The following is a 16,645-nucleotide window of genomic DNA, read 5'->3' as shown; positions in this document are numbered from 1 at the left end:
AAAGACCCAGGAATCTGCATTTTCACCCGCTCTTCAGGTGATTCTCAGGCACACTAAAGTTTGAGACTCACTGTTCCAGATCCATGCACTCAACAAGTACTCAGGTCCGGAGTGATGGACTGGTTGAAAAATTAAGCTGAGAGGCAATCTCTGAAAAGGCCACAAGATGGAGCTAACAATCCCCCAGTCCAGGCACCTCCTTGGAAAATCTTGTCTCTTCCAGTCTCATTTTCTTTCACTGTGTTCTCTTATGTATGTGTCCCAGTTGCTCTGTGAATCTATCTGTTTTGCCATCTATGTGTTTCATTCTGTTCTCATAAGATTTTCCTTGTTTTGTTGTTGTTGCTTTTCTCAGACTAAGTAGGGCTACAAATCAAAACAAGGATGAAAAGTAGAAATTAAATGTATCTTTTTTTTCTTTAAGTAGAATACAAAGGTTAACATTAAACCAATAAGTTTCTCCAGTCTTTCTGGAAATCCGGGAAGGAGTTGGCTTTATTCTACGCTCCGTTACTAGCCAGGGGCATGACCTGGGGCATATTATTACACTTTTCTCACTTTCTTTTCCTCAACTATAAAAGGAAAGATTGAACTAAATGCTCCAAGTTCTTACCAGCTCAGACACTCTGAACTTTTTTCATTCTTTGCATAATTTCGGTAAAGAGGGTGACTAAGACTTGCCCAGAGACCAGACTGGGAAAGAGAAATCTTGGTGACTATAACTAATCTGTCACCAACTTCTGTTTCTTCTTTCAGTAGAAAGGGCCTTCTTCAGAGGACCCTGAAGTTAGGTCCTCTGTATAAACTATAGCAGAAGTCTACTGGTAGTTCTCACTATCTCTAACTTGCCCCATCCCATACCCTAGGCATCCTTTCCGGGTACTGCCACATTTCCACACACCCCTGCTATCACCATGTAAATTTATGTAAGGAATGACAGACTTGTGTGTGTGTGTGTGTGTGAGAGAGAGAGAGAGAGAGGAAGATTAGCCCTGAGCTAACAAGCATTGCCAATCTTCCTCTTTTTGCTTGAGGAAGATTGTCCCTGAGCTAACATCTGTGCCAATCTTCTTCATTTTATGTGGGACACCACCACAGCATGGCTTGACAGGTGGTGCCAGGTCCACGCCTGGGATCCGAACGCACAAAGCCAGGGCTGTTGAAGTGGAGCATGTGAACTTAACCACTATGCAAATGGGCCAGTACCCAGACAACTATTTTTTAAATGTTATGTTAGGGAAAAAAATTTTCTGGGTGCAGAAAGAACAGCCCCTTCCTCTTCCCCTTCTCCTTCTTTTTAAAGCAGTTGACCAGAAAGTGGCTAGTGCAAATAAAAGGCAGAGACTGTTAGATTCGATAAGAAAGCAAGAGCCAACTATATTCCTAAAAGGAACCTACTTTAAATATAAGCATACAAATAAGTTAAACATAAAAGGACAGAAAAAGGTATACCATGCTAACACAAATCAAAGAAGGCTGGAGTGGCTATGTTAATATCAGACAAGGCAGATTTCATATGAAAGAATATTAGAGGGATAAGGAGGATGGCTGCTGAATGCAATACTCGTAGAGCCGGCAGTAGCAAGAACCGTTTCCAATAGGAACTAGGCAACCAGGGATGCAGGCATAGAGTTTGTTCAGCAGAGTTACCAAGGAAATCTTTGAGGAAATCGCTGTAGTCTGATGCTTGATGAGGGACTCAGTGATGGCTTGGGCCTTCTTGGAGGCCTAAACAATTGAAAAGAGGAGAGTAGGGGCTCTGAGTTGGTTTGAGTAATGCGGGGAGAGCTTCCATAAGAAATGCTGCTAATGCAAGTGACTAGAGAAAGGCTCAGGTAGTAAATTGCCAGCCTTTGGGTCAGATTTGGCTGCAGACCTCTTTTATTTTGATCCAGAGGCTTGTTTTTCCCCCTCTGTATCATTTATGATCTTCTAAGCTGCAACTTTTAAAATGCAGCTCAAAATGATTCAACAATAAGGGGATGGATTATCTCACGTAACAGAAAGTTTGGAGGCAAGAAGTCTATGTCTGATCCAACGACATTAAGACCCCAGGTTCTTTCCATCTTCTGGCCTGCCTGTGGCTGCATCTTGGTTGGAAAATTACTGCAGCAGCGCCAGACATCTTATGCTGATATGAACCAACGTCCAGAAATGGAATGGGGGCATTTCTCCCCAGTATGTCTCATTTTTAGAGCCAAGAAACCTTTCCAAAAACCCTCCAAAAGACTTCTGCTCACACCTTAGTGGCCAGAACTGGGTCACATGCCCACTTCTAAATTCAACACTGGCCAGGGGAGTAAGACCACTGTGACTGACTTAAACCAATGAGGATGTTCCCGAGTCACGTGGTGGAGGGATGGTCACTGAGAGGCATTTGGGGCTCGGCTATTTATTATGGAAGAGGGAGACTCGCCATTAGATGGGCAACTACAAGTTCAAGACAGTGGCCAAGAATTGCAAATTGGGAGATTTCACATAAAAAATCAGATTTCTACTTTGCTTTTTTTCTTTCATTAAAAAATTTTTAAATTGTGCTAAATAAACATAAAATTTACCATCCTAAGCATTTTTAAGTGTACAGTTCGGGAGTGTTAACTGTATTCCCATTGTTGTGCAACTAGTCTGCAGAGCTTTTCAATGTGCAAAACTGAAACTCTGTATCCATTTAAAACACGCCCTTCCTCTCCTCCTCCCAGCCCCTGGCAACCACAATTCTACCTTCTGTCACTATGAATTTGACTACTCTAGATACCTTATATAAGTGGAATCAAACACTATTTGTCTTTTTGTGACTGGCTTATGTCGCTTAGTGTAATGGCGTCAAAGTTCGTCCATGTTGTAGCATGTGTTAGAGATTCCTTCTTCTCTCTAAAGCTCAATAATATTCCATTGTAGGTAGATACCACATTTTGTTTATCCATTCATCTGTCAATGGGCACTTGGGTGGCTCCCACCTCTTGGCTGTTGTGAACAATGATGCTATGAACATGGGCATACAAATATCTCTTTGGGACCCTGCTTTCAATTCTTTTGGATATATACCCAAAAGTGGAATCTCTTGCTCATGTGGTAATTCTACTTTTTACTTTTTGAGGAACAACCATGCTGTTTTGTATAGTAGCTGCACCATTTTACATTCCCACCAACAATGCACAAGGGTTCCAATTTCTCTACATCCTGGCCACCGCTTGTTTTTCTTATAGTAGGCATCTTAATGGGTGTAAGGTGATATCTTTTTGTGGTTTTGATTTGAATTCCCAAACAATTAGTGATGTTGAACATTTATTCATATGCTTGTTGGCCATTTGGGTATTATCTTTGGAAAAATGTCTATTCAAGTCCTTTGTCCATTTTTTAATCAGGTTATTTTTTGTCATTGTTGTTGAGTTGTACAAGTTCTTTACATATTCTGGATATTAGCCCCTTATCAGATATATGATTTGTAAATATTTTCTCCCTTTCTGTAAGTTGCCTCTTCGCTTTGTTGATTTCGGTGCACAGAAATTTTTTTATTTTGGTGTAGTCCAATTTATCTATTTTTACTTGTGTTGCCCTTGCTTTTGATGTCATATCCAAGAAATCATTGCCAAATCCAATGTCATGAAGCTTTTCCCCTAGGTTTTCTTCTAAGAGTTTTACAGTTAGGTCTTATGTACAGGTCCTTGATCCATTTTGAATTAATTTTTATATATGGTGTAAGGAAAGGGTCCAACTTCATTCTTTTACATGTGGCTATCTAGTTTTCCCAGCACCATTTGTTGAAGAGACTGTCCTTTCCCCACTGAGTGGTCTTGGTACCCTTGTTGAAGATCATTTGACCATAAACACAGTGATGTTTATTTCTGGGCTTTCAACTCTATTCCGTTGGTCCATATGTCTGTCTTTATGCCAGTACTACACTGTTTTGATTACTGTAGCTTTGTAATAAGTTTGGAAATCGAGAAGCGTGAGACCTCCATCTTTGTTCTTCTTTTTAAAGATTATTTTGACCATCGGGGTCCCTTGAGATTCCATATGAATTTTAAGATGGATTTTTTTTTTATTTCTGTGTTAAACGCTATTGGGATTTTGATAGGGATTGCGTTAAATCTGTAGATCACTTTGCGTAGTATTAACATCTTAACAATGTTGTCTTCCAATCCATGAACACAGGATATCTCTCCATTTATTTGTCTCCTATAATTTCTTTCAGCAGTGTTTTCTAGTTTTCAGTGTACAGTTCTTTCGCCTACTTGGTTAAGTTCATTCCTAAATATTTTATTCTTTTTGATACTATTAGATGGAATTATTTTCTTAAGTTCCTTTTCAGATAGTTCATTCTCTGCCTTTGCTTTGAGAAAGAGAAAGATCTGGCTACATTAAGCTTCCTCTCCTGCGTGGCAGTAGATTTTTGAGCTGCATAGCAGCTGCTCCCCGTGGGAGGGACATTTGTTCTCCTTTTTGCCACAGTCCCTATCCCACCAGCTTCCCTCACATTCTCTGCCTTGCCTCTGTAGGCATTTGGGCTTTTGAGCCCTTGTTCAGAGGTCTCCAGTGACAGTTCCACACTGCTGCTCTTCATTATGAAGGAGCCAGGGTGGTAAACACCCAGGTACAGACAGGGAACTTGGCAACTTGACAAAATGAAATCGAAGCTGATTTTTCATGTTCCTGAAATTTATCTTGAAGCACCCAATTATTTTATTGCAAACATTTTGAATAGAAATTTTTCTGAAATATATCTTGTGCTTTTTTTCTCTAAAATACAAGATACATGGGGCCAGCTCTGTGGCCGAGTGGTTAAGTTCGCGCGCTCTGCTGTGGGGGCCCAGGGTTCGGATCCTGGGCGCAGACATGGATCCTGGGCACGGACATGGCACTGCTCGTCAGGCCACGTTGAGGCGGCATCCCACATCCCACAACTAGCAGGACCTGCAACTAAGATATACAACTGTGTACAGGGGGCGTTTGGGGAGATAAAGCAGAAAAGATAAAATACAGGATACCGAACATAATTTAGACTTTTCTTCATGATTTGCCAAAATAGACAATAATTACTGTGCCGTGCTGGGTAACAAAGGGGCGCTCTGAGGAGTCAGTGAAGTGTGCAGGGTTGTTTGTGTCTGTCCTGTAAATGGCCACAGATGCCTGTGCTTTGTGGGTTCTTGCATTTGCTAGGCATTTTTTGTTTGTTTCTTTCTTTTTAAGAGGTTCTTCTGGCTACCAGCAATGAATCTGCCTGTAGCAACCTGCTCTCACTTGCTAGTTGATGCTTCCATCTTAGCGTGGGCTGGGAGCAGATAATCACATTTGTTAGAATTGCGAAAGTCAACAATGGCAAGACAAGGTTCATACAGTCACTCTGCTTCTTCAGAGCTTATTCATGGGCTGTGCGGGACCCGCGAGCTCACGCACAGGTCGGGGTGAAAGACTGTGAGTCAAGAAGGCCAAAGTCAGAGAAGTCCTGGGGCTGACTCGGGGTGGGCAGGCTCCACTTCCATGCAGGCGCTGTAAGGAGCATCCTGCGGCCCACTCCTGCAGCCATGTTGGGGAGCTACGGAAGGCCCGACAGCAGTGCCCGGGCCTATGGAAACTGCCTGGCCTCTGTGGCACTGAGGCTCTGCCCGCTGCTGTGCTTTAACAGAAAAATAAGAACACTCTTCTGCCTTCCCCATCTGCCCTCCCTCTTGGGTACACAAATTAATTTCTCAATGGATTTAATACGGTTTTATTTTTCCCGAGGAGATTCACTTTGGATTGTGTCCAGGAATTTATTTTTTTCCTCTTTGGAAAGATTTTATTTATTTTAACTTTTTCACTATGAACATTTTCAAACACCATATTAGAGAGAGCAGTATAATTAACCTCTGCATACCCATGCTTCAGCTTACGTCAGTTGTCAACTTTACTGTTTTTGTTTCACTTCTCCCCTCCACATTTTTTCAGAGGGGTCATGGAGTATTTTAAAGCGACCATTATTTTACTTCAGAAACCCATTTTTAAAAGTTACAACAGCATATGATACCTTCCATTGGTTGTCAGCCAAGAGCCTCAGCATGAGCAAGGAAATTTACATGTCTTATTTCTAGTCCTCCAACAATGCTGTAAGGTAAATTATCCCCATTTTATAGATGAGGAAATTGAGGTTCTGCCTTAATTTGTATATAAAAGAGAATAGGCTAAATGATGATATATTAGGATGAAGTTTAGCCTATGGTAACAGAAAAGCCTCAAGTGCAGTAACCTGATACATTTGTGTTTCTTTCTCTCTTGTGTAAAAGTTCAACTAGGTCCAGAGCATCTCTAGGGCTGGCTTGGTGACGTGATGGCATTAGGGACCCAGGCTTCATCTCTCGTGGTATTCAGCTATTCTCAGCACCTCAGACCAAGATGGCAGCTCCAGGTTCCGTCATCAGGTGGAAGTGGAAAAGGCAATAGTGGAGGGCATGCCCATTTCCTTAAAGGGCATGATCCTGAAGCTGCACACATAACCTCTACTCACCAACCATTGCCCAGAACTTAATCACATGGTCACACCTGCAAGGGAGACTGGCAAATGTGGTCTTTATTTTGGGCAGCCTATGATCAGCTAAAACTCAGGGATTCTGTGATAAAAGAAGAAATGGGGACAACCAGCAGTGCCTTCATGGATGGAATAAAAGTTTCTTTTGAAGTCAAGGGCATGGTTTGAATTCTTTCTTTTGGCCTCAACTGTGGTCCATTTAGTAAACTTAGTGGTACCTGGTTTAACTAGAGATAGATGTCCTCTGGTGAAGAAGGACCCCAATTATTTAGTCTTTGTGCCCATGAGTTTTTTCTTTGTTCAGAACTCTTATAACCATACTATTCTTTTAAAATGAAATTTATTTTAATAGTAAATTTACATTACGTGATTTAATTCCATTATCCATAATGAAGAGAACCCATTACATACCATCCAGCCCTGCCAATGATGGGTCTGGATTCAGCTCTGCTCTTTACCACCTGGGCAGCTGTGAACAAATTGTTTACCTTCTTCAAGTCTCCTTTTCCTTTCTACAAAATAGGAATACTACCATCGACCTCACCGAATTCTTGTGAGGATTAATTAGATGATGGATGAAAGTTCTTGGCAGACAGTGAACACTTGACAAACTGTATCTATATAACAGATATATATGTGATTTCTCCTTACTAATCTTACCCTATTTAATTCCTATCATTTCTAAAAATAACAACTATAGCATTTTCATAGCTGTCACTGAATGTGGGCGTCCCAGTACCCTGTGAAATAGGTAGAGCAGATAATACGTACTCTACCACTCTCCTAGATTAGGAAATGCAAGCTCAGAGAGATGGATTCACTCGCCAAGGTCACGTCTTCCCTCTTGACTGGATTCTTCCCACGTGCATTTAAACCTGCCGCACTAGCTACCATCTTAAACAAATGACAAAACAGCCTCTTTCGACCCACGAACCCCTCTTTCACGCCCCGTCTCTCAATTCCCCTTTCAGCCAAGCTTATAGGCACATGCTGCCTCCATGGCTTCACTTCCAATTTACTCATCCCCCACCATTTGACTTTCACCTCTTCACTAAATTTTCTCCTAGCAAGAACTGGGCCTTAAGGTCTCTGCTCCCCCTTAGTCCTGCCCCAGACAATCTCATCCATTTCTGTGGTTTCAGATGCCAACCTGGAAGTTCATCACCAGCTCAGACTACTTCTCTGAGCTCTAGTCCCAGCTCCTCTCGGGGTGGGACTGGAGGACAGGTCAGGAGAACCCTTTTCACAAGAGCCCAGGCACAAGACAAAGAGAACATGAACCAGAGTGGAGGCGATAGGACTAGAAAGAAAACGATGAATAGGAAAAAAGCTTTGAAGGATTCCTAGGACTCAGAGATTGAGTGACTATGAGGTAAGGAAGGAGAAGCGGGAGTCAAAGGTGACTCCAAGATTTTAACACTTGGTGCTGGGAGCCCTGTCGACACTCATGGGGGAGACTGGAAGGGAATCCGTTTGGGGAGCAATACAACCGGAACCTGGGGTAAGGGTGGAACATCTAAATGGAAAAGTCAGTATTTTTCCTTACAGTTTTCTCCTCCTGCTGAACCAGCCACACATTTCTCCCCAGCCTCCAGGCAGGGCCTCCCACAATAGCACTGTCTCCACTCGAGACTCAGAGACAGAAGTGGACAGAAGGGAAATAATTTGCTTCTCCACTGGGGTAGGTCACTATCCCAACCCACAATGAGCCACGGGAAGAATGTTTTTAGAGCATTTATATAAAATCCTAGGCTCCTGAAAGCATTTCTGATAGGCTTTTCAAAGGCAGGTAACGATGTGTGTGACCATGTCACCCTGGTTCCCACACTGGACAGAACATAAGGAGACCTGAAGGTGGAGTTGGCACCCCAGGCAGTTTCTCAAAATCTCTTTCATAAATAAAACCTATGATTCTACAATTCTAGGAGCTAGAATTTTTTTGGAGCTTCAAAAAAGAATCGCTGAAGAATTCAACAACCCCTGAAATTTTTGAATTATCTGAAAAGTGTTCTTTCCCTGAATTAGGGCCCGGTAAGATTGTAGTTCATGAATTTGGCCACACAGGGGCAACATAGACAAACTCACCTTTTCTTAATACCAGTCTGGATTTGCTTTGCTCGTTAGTTCCCACTGCCAGCACTTGGACAGACCCTCAACAAGTCACCCAGGCAGCTAACCTTCACACCGGTCGCCTTTCATCGACCTCACTTCCACGCGCAAGAATATGGAGGGGCCGCCCACTTTCTGAAGCCCTCTGAAGCTTCCTTGCAGTGTGGGCAGTGAGCTTCATCTTCCCCGCTTCCCTGCTAACTCCAGTTTATCTGTCCCACTTGCCTTGTGGCCCCAAGCCCCGGCCAAGGTCTCCCTCGACACCTACTTGGTTGTCTTCTAAGATTCCAAGTGAGTCCTGGGAACATGGAGATTTGGGGCCCGGGGTGAACAACAGGGAGCCCCAGCAGTTGTGGCTATGAGCTCCCATCAGCTGGGTTGTAAGTTGCCATGTTTGAGTGGGTGGGCCCCAGGCTTAGAGATTCTGATTTTTACTAGCCCTGGAGTGGCTTCCCGGCATCTGCACTTTAAAAGCTACAGGTAGTCCACTGGTCATACTCCGAGAAACTCTGACTTTTTGGCTTTGTGGCCTTGGACGTGTTAATTAATCCAAGTCTTGCTTTTATTTTCAGGAAATGGGGAGAATTAAATGAAACCAGGTAAGCTGAGTGCTTCTTTAGCAGAGTGGTTGGCATTTAGACATGCTCACCAGATGCTGGCTTTTCCTGTTTTTCTCTTGGGGTGGCTGATCCCCTGAGTTTGGGGGTGAGCAGTGAGAGAGTGTCATGGGGGCTGTCGTGTATGCCAGGCTGTCACATGCAGGTGCACAACGCCAGAGGGCACCATCCTGAGAGACAACCTTGTGAATAGCATCCTCTAGAACTGTGGGAGATCCCAACCCTTTGCAGGATACAGAAAGAAAAAATTTGGGGTATAAGGGCTCTGGAGAGGAACTCTGAGGATGTGGGGGATGCTGAGCACACACCAGCTTTTTGACCTTATGCTAAGTCCGGTTCACCTCCCCCTACTCAAGAGAAAGTCTGGAATGTTTCTAGTGAGAAGGAAAAGTGTTGCTAAGCGCCCTTCAGTCCCTGCCTCAAATCTCACTGCCCTGCTGGCCTGAGTAAACAGGTGAACGGCTTCTTTGGGCAGTGAAGTGGGCTGGCGTGGAGACAAGCCGGGAAAAGGCTGCCCAGCTTCTAGGACTATTCTTGTTCTGCCCTCTAGTCCTGCCCTCTCCTGACCCAGGGACCTCGTCCTGGTGTTCAGGCACTGGGACCAGTTCTGCCAAAGAAAGCCCCTGGTGATATTCACCTGATCCCTAGTGCCTGGAAAAGGGGCCTGGGCCACTTCAGGACATGGAGAGACCGGAAGGGACACAGATGCTGAGAGTTTGGGAGGCAACTACAGTCTCCCGCTTTGAAACATACCTGGAGGCTAGTGAGGAAAAACACCAGCCTGTAAGTGTGGGCTCCAAAAGTCTGCGAGTGGAGTGGAAGGAGGGTGGAGGGGTGGCAGGGATTGGGCGGTCAGCTGTTCACAGAGGGCACACAACAGCAGAAGACCCCATTTGGGGTGGGAGGATGGCAGAAATGGTCCCCCAGGTGGGCACGTGCCGCTCAGGGAATTGGCGGGCGGCGTCTATTTCAGAGTTTATGGTAAGAGGCTGGAGCAGGCATGCACTCAGCACCACAGACAACACACCCCACCCCTTAAGGAAGTGGGGAGGAGAGCAGCAGGGGTGTGGTTAACGAGGAGGAGGAGAGGGGAAAACACAAACCTGTCAGCCCTCTTACTCAGCGGAGGCCTCCGGAGCCGCCGAGAAGCCCTTACCTGCCGCAGCGCCGCTCACCTGTACCTGCCACAGCCCCCGCTCACCTGGTCGAGCCGAGGAGCCGCCGCCCGAGTCGGCGCTTCCCTCCGTGAGTCCCCTCCCGCGATCGGGGCTGAGCGCCAGCCAGAAGTTGGAGGCTGGATGAGGGGGAAGCGGGTGGAGGGGGTGATTCGAGGTTGTGCGTACCTGGACGGGACCGGAAGTTGCTGGAAAAGGAGCCACAGACCCAGAAGTCGTAGGTGCGCGTGCGGTGCACGCCTGGGGCTTGCTAGCCTTCCGCAGGGGATGAGGGATTCTATTTCTGGAGTTAATTTGAGACTAAAAGGTGTTTGTCCTCCTAAGTATTCAGACTGGGGAGGCTGGGGGCGATGATGAGAAGGCACAGAAAAGCTGCCTCCCTCTAAAGGTCGGATCAGAGAGCAAAAACCAAGGCTTTCCGAATCCAACTTCAGCTCCTGCCTTAGAGCCTGTCCCTGCGTCCTGCTCTCTCCCCTCTCCCCGCGCCCTTCAGCGCGCCACCCTGGTCACACTCCCTCCCGTGCACACCTCTGCCGAGCACTGGCTTCTTTTCCCCCTGGGATGGCATCTCCTCAACCAAGCCCTGACTGGCAGCAAGCAGAGCTCTGCAAGCGGGGTCGAGGCAGGACTCTGATGTGTGTGAGTGTGTGTGTGTGTGTGTGTGAGTGTGTGTGCGCGCGCTCGCTGTGAGGACTAAAGTTAGCGCTCACTGCCACACTGGTTTACTGAGAAACTCCCTTCTGAATGCCGCTAAAGGGTTAAGATCGGTGCCGCCTCCCCTGCTGTCAGGCTGTGCGTGGGCAGAGCCTTGGGTGGGTGCGCAGGGAACAGATGTTCTGAGCCCACCCAGCCCCACCACCTGCCCTAACCCTCAGCCATCTGACACTGGCGTCTCCCCACCCTCCAAACTTGGAGCTCAGTTCAATCAGGCTCTTTTAAAGGGGCCAGGGGGAGAAGGAGAGCAGAAGTTTGGACACAGAGGAGGCATTCCCCAGAACGCCAGAGGAGGAAGAGTTTCCGTTGACCTATAGCTAGACTGAAGGACAGGGGCAGTTGGTGGGGTAATGAGCTAAGGGGCTGAAGAGGCCCCTCCATGCCACGGCTGCTCTCCCCTCGCCAAGTGCAGGCCCAGAAATGCTGTGGTGGACCTAAGCCCGGCGTTGCACAACTCTTCTGGGGGGAGGGAGACAAGGAGGCAGAGATGAAAAAGTGAGTAAAGATGGAAGGGAGGAAGGAAGTAGTCACATTCAAGAGATCCAGCTCTGGCAGGACATTCTCCATTCATTCATTCATCCATCCGATAAGCACTTACTGAAGTCCTACCTGAGGCCAGTTGCTGGTGCTGGATGTGGGGAGACACCAGCGCCTGTGACCAGCCCCTGCTCGCCAGAGCAGTGCAGTGAGTGGTGGGTGCTGCGGCGGGAAGGGGCAGGGTGCTAACCAACCCAGGGTGCGGAGCTGTGGGAGGAGACGCTCAGGGGTGTCTGGAAGTCTTCCTGGCAGAAGTGACTCTAAGCGGAGACCTGAGGGGTCAATAAAAATTAGCCAGGGAGGGAAAGTGGGGGAGGTAGACCAGCACAGAACACAGCAAGTGCTAAGACCCGAGGCCAGAAGCAGCATGACGCAGCCGGGGAAACTGAAAGTAGCTCAGCTTGTTCAGAGCTGGAGACTGCAGGGGCGAGGTGGAGCTGGAGAGGTAAGTAGACGGCTCCAGAAGGCCTGCTCAGGCTGCCATGGCAACTCCTGTGGGAGCAGCACTTGGGACCTGGAGCCAGGCACGAGACTTCCCAGCATGCCGCTGACTCCAGGGTAGGGCTGCCAGATTTAGCAAATAAAAATACAGGACACTCAGATTTGAATTTCAGATAAGCAATGAATATTTTTCAAGTATGAGTATGCCGCATGCAATATTTGGGACATAGTTATACTAAGACATTATTCGTTGTTTGTCTGAAATTTAAAGTTACCTGGATGTCTGGTATTTTATCTGGCAGCCCTCTTCCGGGAGAGGCAGAGGGTGCTCCTATGCTGGGATGTGAAGCGGAGGCATGTCTGGGCACCCCAAGAAAAAGCTCAAGACGTATTTATCTTGCAACCCATCCTCTTGGATTCTGCTTTTGGGCTCCTTCACTGATTGACCACGTTATTTCCAAAAAAATAAATAATCAGTTCCTTGGTCAGCTTGTTCATCTACGCAGCTCAGGGATGATGATACCTCGGAAACAAATTGGGCTTTGGAGCCCGATGGGCCTGGATTCAAATCCCAGTGTGGCCGCTTGCCCAGCTGTGAGGCCACTCGGGGCCCCAGCGTCTCTCTTCTGAAGTGAGGACAGGAATGTCTATTTGTCTGGGTGGTTGAGAGGATCTATTACAATGTATGTAGATTGCCTAATGAGTACTAAAGAAAAAGTGGTAGATATTAATTTCTGTGGCACCTTCACAGAGGTCACGGAAGCAGCCTCCACAAAGTGCTTGGGGCTCGTTTATTTCCCCTCTTATTTATCGAGCACTCAGAGGTCCCAGGGGAAATATGTGGTGGGCTTCCACTTCTGGTGAGAGAGGGGTTCACTCCTGAGCAGAGAGCTAAAGCCTTCCTTCAGCTCCGCCCGCTCCCAGGTGACCTGCATCCAGGCCGGAAAGGCCCAGTCTCCTCTTGGAGGGCGGTGGCGGTTGGTGGGAGATGGAGTAGCTCAGAGGAGAATTAACTGAAAGGAAATGGGAATGAATGGAAAGAAGGAATCCACGTAAAACACCTAGCACAGTGCCTGACACAGACAAGTGCGCCATAAAATTTGGCTGTCATTATTCCCACTTTGATAATGAGAACCTTATTAGAAAAACAGAACAAGGAAGGGTGCCTTGTGAACCGTGTTTTGACTTTAACAGGAGCATTTGTGAGAGCAAATTAGGGGTCTCCGAAAAGGGAACCTGGAGGGAGTTAAGAATTCGTTAAGAGAAAGAGGAAATGGAAAGTGTGTTTCCCTTGTGGGAACCGCTGGGTTAAAAATGGTCCCTCTTTCCAGTGGCTGGATCTCCCCATCCCCCCACCCCGTGATAAGCACTTGTCCCTGGCTCTTTAGAGCAGCATTTGCCCAACAGTGTCCAGAGAAACTCTACGCCATGAGACTGGTGTAGGTGTTCCAGTGGTGAAACCTTCAAATAAGCCCACTCTTGGATATGTGTTGTACGTATTTGCAGGGTCAAGGTTATGATAAGTCCTGCAGAAAAGGCGTCTGTATCACTGGGTTTAGTAGAATTCCCTAAATTTGACTATAGAACCGTTGCAGGGGCATGGTGGGAACACCTATTACTGTCTCAAGGAAAATAGCATTCCACATCTAGTGACTGTTGATGTGGGGGCAGTCCTGGGACCAAGCAGCTCTTTTGGGGGACAGTTTTCATCCCGTAACTCTAGGCAGAGTGGTCCTAATTTACCACAGACTCAGCAGTGTCCAACTTACAGAAGCTCTTCAGAGATTTGGTGCTGTGTGCAAGTGTCCCAGAATCACACATCCTTCATGAGCACAAACTGCTCCCCATGTCAGCCTAGCTCTTCCTCCTGCAGCTTACGCCCATTTCCTGTTGTTCAGAGGACCCTGGGGAAAAGGGGCAATCTCTTAGCATGCAGCCCCGCACGGTGATGGCAGTAGTTCCACGTGTCCTGATACTGGAAAGACAAGTAGAGTTGGTGATGAGGTAGGGGAGGGGAGGGAGCACGTCCTGGGATGGACCCCTGGTGGTAGGTCTCCAGGCCCCTAGGTTTCCCCTGCCTGGGAGTCATGGCTTGGGACCGTGTGGCCCTGGCCTCCCAGATGAATGGGGCCCTGAGGGGGTCACACTGGGGTGGCTGGAGTACAGATGCTGAAGTGCTTAGGGCTGAAAGGTGGTAATTAACAGGAGTTCTTGCTTGCCCGATGATTAAGACTTCTTGGGGCCGGCCCAGTGGCCTAGCGGTTAAATTTACATGCTCCACATTGGCGGCCCACGGTCCACCGGTTGGGATCCTGGACATACCGCTTGTCAAGCCATGCTGTGGTAGGTATCCCACATATAAAGCAGAGGAAGATGGGCACAGATATTAACTCAGGGCCAGTCTTCCTCAGCAAAAAGGAGGAGATTGGCGGCAGATATTAGCTCAGGGCTAATCTTCCAAACACATAAATAAATACATAGTCTTAAGAAAAAGACTTCTTCTTAGACTCTGCATCAGTTGTAGGGTAAAGGGGGAAGAGCAAGGATAAGAACACTGTCTCTGCCCGGTGACCTGGTTGGTGGTCCGGTGGTGAAGCACCCAGCCTCCATCGGTCAGGCTGGTTTCCAACTCTAGCTCTGGGCCTCTTAGGCACATCGTTCAGCCCTCTCTTCCTCATCCGTAAGGTGGCGATGACGACAGGGCTTGTGAGTGTGAGAGTATGCCAGGAGTGATAATCAAAACATTAACCACCGCTAAAGCTCTGACAGGATCTAACAGAACCGATACCAGCCACTGCCTGGAGTGGGATCCGTGCAACGCCATGCTGTGCGGGGGTCCGGGGGACCTAGGGGCTGGAGGAGGCAGGCAGGCCGGGGCTGGGGCAGCAGACAGTGACCGGTAGCATAGACTATCTCAGTATGTTAACGTCCCAGGTGCCCTTATGCGCCAGCTTCATAGCCTCGACTGCACATAAAACATTTGGTCCTTTAACAGCCACGCAGTTGGCAGTCAATAAGTGGTGGCTCTCCTTATCATTGTATTTTTACTCTTATGGTTAATCTGAGCCGATAGGGAAGCACCGTTATTTTTTTCCTGAGGAAAAAACGCCATCTTCTGAGGGGCAGAAGTCTTCTTGCCTGTGGGGTCTGGTTGGCATGTATCACGTATACAGTATTTGCTTCTTGCCCCCCCTCCTCCCCCAATTCACTGTGTTTGATGAACAGCCAGGCCTAATTAGCTCTTTAGCCTGCAAAGAGACTTTCTACTACTGCCCGTCAGATGCTGGAGTCCGAGTGGTCATTTAAGGTGTTGAGAGAGCTGACAGGCAGGAGAAAATGGTGGCTTCGCTTCCGAAGCTCTGAGCTGTGTGAGGGGGTGGCAGCCGGGAGGGGATGGCTTTTTGAGTCACTCTGCTGTTTCCCAAGGTGTAATTATTACTCACGATGACAGTTTGATTAAGAGAGCAGACGGGAGACTGCGTATTCCAATGCACTTTTTACCTAGACACAACGATGGATGGAGAGGAGGGCAGGATTTTGTTTCCAAGGGACCCTCCAGGGAGGCTATGGTGGGCTGCAGGAAGGGATGTACCCCTGGTTGTCCGGCCCCACCCCCCCACCTCTTACCTTTTCCCAGCAGGCAGCCGGTCAATGTGATGAGAACTAAGATCAACCACTGCCAATACCCGTGGAAGGGTGAGCCTTCCCCTTTTCTATCTGGGCGACAGGTCACTAACATTTTCCTCCTCTCCAGTTCACTTCTTCCCTTTTATGTCCTGAAATCCACCCACACAGAATCTGCCACCCTCGCTCACTAGCTGGGGGCTCAACGGGATGCACCCGGCCCAGTGTTTAGAACTTGGTCCTGCGTTGAATTCTTGTCTCTGGGCTTCCTTTCAGTTAGGCCAATTCTCCCAACAACTTTGAGGGCCCCAGGACCACTGTCCCCCTTTTTCATACCCCTTCTTTCTCGGAAGGTCTTCCACCTGGCTCTGTCAGCTCCCCCAGCTTTTGCACCCCCTCTGGGACATCCACGGGCTCAGGAGGCTCCTCATGGGCCTGCTGGGCGTTCTGCCCGGAGTTCGGCCTTGCTGTTCCTGGAGTTCCCGTCCTTGCCTGTGAGTGAACAGTCCTTCCTCCAGTCCTGGCCGCTTGGAGCATCACATCTTTGTTTGCTTTCTAAATTAGTGTAGTTTCTCCCGCCTCCCGACTCCCTCCCTAACCCAAGCACACCTCTTTGTTCACCAGGAGCCTTTGGAGCCAGACCCCAGCTCCTCTCCCTCAGGTCAGCTTAAGCTCTCCCCACCCCCAGCTCCTGCTCCAGCCAGGCTACAAGAGACCTGATACTCTGGCACCTTCGAAGCCCTCTTGTCAGCATCCCGTTACGTTCCCTCTGCTGTTCGCACAGACATTCGGCTGAAATGCAGTCATGTCAGTTTAGGCAGTTGGAAGTGGCCGTCCCGAGCCCCAAGCCCCACACAGTTTGGCAGCCTGGTGGCTGGACAGACAGCCAGGAGTTAGGAGACCCGGCTCTAGTCGAGGTTCTT

General features: G+C 47.8%; 1 protein-coding gene across 4 annotated transcripts in view; it reads left to right on the top strand.

Moving 5' to 3' along the window:
- Positions 1–10,327: 10,327 nt before the first annotated feature.
- PTK2B (protein tyrosine kinase 2 beta) overlaps positions 10,328–16,645 on the top strand; it is a 123,092-nt gene continuing 116,774 nt past the window's right edge. For 3 of the 4 annotated variants that reach the window (XM_046655945.1, XM_046655946.1, XM_046655942.1), the window contains exon 1: positions 10,328–10,476. The gene's annotated coding sequence lies outside the window, so the exon portion shown is untranslated. Of the gene's footprint in view, positions 10,477–10,530; positions 10,628–16,645 lie in introns of those variants that run through there. The other variant, XM_046655944.1, reaches the window with a different exon arrangement.

This window comes from Equus quagga, chromosome 3 (genome assembly GCF_021613505.1).
Source record: "Equus quagga isolate Etosha38 chromosome 3, UCLA_HA_Equagga_1.0, whole genome shotgun sequence".
Taxonomy (NCBI): domain Eukaryota; kingdom Metazoa; phylum Chordata; class Mammalia; order Perissodactyla; family Equidae; genus Equus; species Equus quagga.
The sequence above is the reverse complement of the archived record's forward strand: the minus strand, read 5'-3'. Positions and strand labels throughout refer to the sequence as shown.